General features: G+C 31.5%; 1 long non-coding RNA gene across 1 annotated transcript; it reads right to left on the reverse strand.

The window, feature by feature from the left end:
* Positions 1–2,928: 2,928 nt before the first annotated feature.
* LOC127086493 (uncharacterized) lies at positions 2,929–4,568 on the reverse strand. Its single transcript, XR_007789493.1, has 2 exons — positions 3,323–4,568; positions 2,929–3,236 (listed from the first exon to the last, which is right to left on the reverse strand). It is a non-coding gene; the product is annotated as an uncharacterized LOC127086493 (long non-coding RNA).
* Between the last annotated feature and the right edge of the window lie 998 nt (positions 4,569–5,566).

A 5,566-nucleotide genomic window follows, 5' to 3' on the forward strand; every position in this document is an offset into this window, starting at 1 on the left:
CATGGTCCATTTCAAATCAATTTTAAGCCATAACATTTAAAATGCATTCCATACAAATTCATCCAATCCATTTCACCCAAAATATCAATCACATTCATTGTATAATCATATAAGTGTCCATTACATGAGAAAAACGCCAAAAAAATACATGTTGACCAAATGTTGACTTTGGTCAACAGTTGACTTTTTGGTCAACTTTGACCAAAGTCAACCGAATTACAATCATGAACCATTAAATTTTTCTACCATTCTTCTTGAATCATAAGCCTTTGGAACCATTTATAATTTCAATTTACACATTCAAATTCATTTTAAAGCCATGACATTATCAATCATTATCATTCATGACCAATCATTATCATTCATTATTCATCATTATCATTACCAATCATTATCAATCATTAGCATTCACATTTCTAAGAAATTTCAAACTAACATTTAAAACCATTCAAATCCATTTCCACTCTTTAGATCACAATGCGAGTCACTTTACAATTCATTTGAATTCCATAAACTCATTCAATTTCCCATTACAAATCCAACAAGTACACTTCCATAATAAACCACTTAGTTCAATACTCCCTCCGGTCTCATATGTAAGCAAAAAAAAAAAAAAAGCTCACCCTTTAAGAAAGTGGCTATATATTCATTTAAGTAATGGAAAATATACATTTTTTCCATATTTACCCTTATTTATTAATTTAGAAATAAATTAATATTTTTATTATAACCATTTAATGGTTAGTCAATTTTTATTAATACCATTTAATGGTTAGTCATTTAGTGGTTATATATTCCACTTACTCTTACTAAAATTTCCTGTAGAAATTTGTCCCGCCTAAAAACAACACTTCTTAGTCCATTTACTGTATTCTCCACCCGCCTAAATTTCCATGGTCCCGCCCTGTAGAAATTTAACATTTTCATAGTGAGTTCTATAAATACTAAAGCTTTTGGTTCTCATTTTCATAGCCAAAATTTTACATTTCCTGTATCATTATCTTTTGGTTCTCATAAAAATGCGTCTTAATATTGATCTAAACACTCCATATATTGATCATGAAATGATGGAATGCAACATAGCACCATCCATTAATCTAAATGATCCTTCTTCAAGTAATTTTAACTTGTCTTTTAAGGACCTACATGGTAGTTCATCAAATGAAGAATACATGGAAGAAGCTAATATGTTCAATTGTGAAAATGATTTTGAACATGGTTTTTTTAATATTAATGAGGACATTGATGTTGATGCTTTATATTCAAATGAAGTTCATGTCATGGAAGAAGGTAATATGCTCTAATACTTTTATGTTAGATAATTTTTGAACAACTTAATTAATTTTTTTCACTTTTAATACTGTTTTATAAAATTGCAGAGAGTGAATTTATTCCAAATGAAGAAGATGGAGAGGAGATTGAATTTAATCAATATGAAAGTGATGGAGAAACTGAAAGTATTGCAGCTAGTAAGATTTTTTATCATATCATTATATTTTTGTTTGTTCATATCATTACTGTGTCATCTTTTTTTCATATCATATCATTACTTTTTGTTTTCTATTCATTACTACATTGCCATATTTTGTTTATAAATATAAAACATGCATGAGTCATGCATTAGCAACAAACATGAGACATGCATAAATTAATATAAATGGAGTGTCATCATTTGTTTTCTATTCATTACAGAGCCATATTTTGTTTGCCAATAAGAACATGTAGTAACAAACATGAGACAGTAGCAGCGTAGCAGCATATACTTGTTTCTTAATTATTTTCAATTTTTTCTAGCAAACAATCTGACAAAATTTTTCTCACACTTCAATCTTGTATGATTGAAATCATGAAAATTAAAGGATCTAATAATTACCGAATTCCCCATATGAAGAAAGAAGTGTTGCTTAATCGAGGCATACTACCTACGCAACTAAAATGTGACCGAGAGTTAGTTGAAAATACTTTTCAATATTTAAACAATGATAATTAAGGTACGAACTTACTGGAGGTTGGTTCTAGATCATGGAATTTACATGGAGAAGGAAATATGAAGAATGCTAGTTAGTTACATTAGACTTATTAGTTTATGTGTTGTACTACCTATTTCATATTATTGGTACTGTACATTACAATAAGAAGAAAATATGAAGAATGCTAGTTAGTTTACATTAGACTTACTAGTTAGTTTCATGAAGAATGCATGTTAGTTCCTTACTGATGGCACTGGTACTGCACGTTAGAATTTTTTAACAAATGAAAAATAAAATAGACAATGACATTACTCCAAAAAACCAATAGAAGATGATTAGAAAAATAAACATTAAACATCACAATCATAAAGAAACATAGCAGTACAATTCTTTAACAGTGCAATAGAAACAACAAAGAAACATTAAACATCATAAATATCCAAATAAGAACACACCTAGTTTAAATAATCTAAGTAAATTTTTATCATATCTTTAACCTCTTCTTTCTTGACACCAAAGTTCAATGCTGGTAATTTGTTCAGATCAAACTCATCCATATCTAAGTATTCAACAATGGTGTTTTCATTTGTTGGAGTTAGAGCATTTTCACTTTCATTCTTTGGAGTGATATTTTCTGCACTTTCATTTGTTGGAGTTTGAATTGTTTCAGGAACTTTATTGTCTTCGATACCTAAATCAAAAGATGGAAACTCATTAGCTAAATGATGTGGGTTTGCCATTTTTAGAGTATAAAAAAAAAAAAAGAACAAGACTCATGGAGTTTTGTACAAGATGATACTGCACCATTTATAATAGGATATGACTTTTCAAAAGCCAATGATAACAAATGCAACGTTTCAGAATAAATGCTCTTTTGGAAGTGTAAAAAGTGGAGTTATTATAGGAATAAACATGAATATTGAAAAACTAAATTTGAGGGTAAAATTGGAATGGTATATTTAATTGTAACCATTATAATTAATTTTTGCTTATATTTGAGACTCCAAATTTTTTTTTTTTTTGCTTACATATGAGACCGGAGGGAGTATTTTCATACATATAAATCCAATCACAATACAACAAATACTCATCCATTGTTTCCATTACAACACATAAAGCATAATACAAATAATCCTAAATCTAGCTAAGTCAGTCGCGACATCGCACCACCTTGCATCAGCATTTGAGCATCAATTCTGCATTCATAACCAAGCTCAGCAGTGCTATATGCAGCATGCAAACAATGACAGCATGAACCTGCAAAACCTGTGTGCAACAAACCTATCATCAATTGCGGCAGTGCAAAAGAAACATAACACATAGCATGGAAATGCTCAACATATAACACTAACCAACACATTGTAATAGACGATCAACAAACCACATTCCAAGTAACCAAGTCACATTGAGCATAACACGAAGGAAACATGTCATAAAATGAGAAGCTAAGGTACACACGTCATGACAGGTAAAACATGAAGCCAGCTCCAAACAACCTTCCATCCAAAAATTACACCGTGAAAACTCAGATCCACAAAAGGCATCCTGCAATTACCTTTTGGCAGACCACAATCAAATGCCAGCCTACAAGCCAATGAACAAATTAACAAGTGTAAAATATCTAAAGGAACTAATGACATTTCCATTGCTGCAGGCTGATTCAACACAAGCATGATCTTCACAAGTCCAGCTAACGCCCTGTATTTTCACATCAGGGTGCAATCCCATGGTAACATCTGTGATAGAAAATGAAGATAACAGAGTATCAGTATTAACAACAGGAGTCTAAGGAAGCATAACTTTCTTTGTTTGAGCCTGAACTAATATAACAATGACTATTGAAAACTCATCTAATTAACAATTGAAGGCAACTGCAATACGTCATTTCCCAGCAACAATAATTTTTCACACCATTTCAGCAGAGCATTTCAGAATCGAGTAGCAAACAATATCACAATCCAAACTAACACTTGATTTCGTCTAACTGTCATCCAAGAGAATATATAATAACAGATGGTAACAGTTTTTTAGCATTAACAAAATCTCATAGCATAACTTCAGTTTAACAAAGTTTTTTTAACTAAATCAGAAGTCTAATTACAGAAGCTCAACGAACTAACTAACAATTTTTTCATTTCCTCTAACAAACTCATGATAGACCCAACCATAAATTCATTGACTTGCACACTAACAGATTTTGGAATTCCTAACTAACTCGATTAACAACTTTCTTCTAGCAAATTCTAACTGTTTTTCCCTTGAATGGAGTGTGGATGATAACTGTGCAATTCGATTTCGGTGATGGAAACGATATCATAGTCAATTGTTGTGTCGCTCTTTTATGCGTGTCAAATTGCAATCTTGATTGGAAATCAAGGCGTGAAGATGAAGTGTAGCAAGCTGAAGATGCGATGAGGAAGAACGTGAGGATGAAGAATCACACCGCTCCATCTTATTTGAAAAGCGTGTTTCACTTTGCCGTCGTCGCGTTTCAACTCACAACTGAAAGGTAGCTCTTAAATCCCGGTTGTGTATGGTGTGGACCGTTTGTTGCTCGGTCCAGTTTGAGCAATGCAAGGTCCAAACAAATTCCCTTATTCACACCTCCACCACTTCCTGCATAACGTTGGCAATAGCGAATCGGCCTCTGATTTGAGGCCCAAATCCAGATTTTGCTTCAAACCCCCTGTGCTTCAATTCACCAAGGCCCAGTCTGTAGTTGGGCTTGTTTTTTTTTTTGTACCGGTTTGTTAGTTTTTTTTATTAGTTTAGTTGAGAATTAGGATTATTAGATTTAGAAGTAGATTAAGTTTTAGGAATTAATTAGAGTTTTAAAATTGAATAGAAATATTAAGAATCGATGAGTTAACATGTTTTTTAGAATTTTAGTTTAATTAGATATTAGTGTAATTAGGATGATTAGATTTAGAATTAGAAATTTTAGGACTTGATTAGAATTTTAGAAATTAATTAGTATTAGAATAAATAGAATTTTTAGGTGTATTTGACTTTAATTTTTTTTTTGTGAATAGAAAATTAATTCAATACCATATTTTTATGAATTGACTATTTTACCCTTTAGGGGTTATTTTATCATTTTTGCCATACAATTGCTTGTTTCCTTAGCATTTTTAACATAGAATTTTAAGCAAGAATTTCGACATGCTTCCTTAGGAATTTTGACTTAGAAGTTTTAATCTAATTTTCAAGGTATGATCATAGTTATTTAGAGCGTTCGCCCTTATTCATAGACTTCAGTGTGATTCCTATCAATCGACTGTCAAGCCTCTCTTAATTCACTCCCCATTCTAATCATTTCAATTCAATCAATCATTCTATCATTCTTGCCTGCTTGATCATCTTGTTTTCAGTCCTAGAGGGTTGAACTACGAAAGCTCTGATTTCCTTATTGCACTATAAGGATACGTAGGTAGGAGAACCCATTTTCTTCGCGAGCTACCTTATTTATCAATCCTACCTTATTTATTAACTCTTCATTCTTCACTCATCCAATTAATACCATCTTGTCGAGATTTAATATCACTTTTCCTTGGTTTCCATGTACATCCTTTTAGGATACCTAATGAATAGTCTTC

The sequence above is a fragment of the Lathyrus oleraceus genome, chromosome 5 (assembly GCF_024323335.1).
Source record: "Lathyrus oleraceus cultivar Zhongwan6 chromosome 5, CAAS_Psat_ZW6_1.0, whole genome shotgun sequence".
In the NCBI taxonomy this organism is placed as follows: Eukaryota; Viridiplantae; Streptophyta; class Magnoliopsida; order Fabales; family Fabaceae; genus Lathyrus; species Lathyrus oleraceus.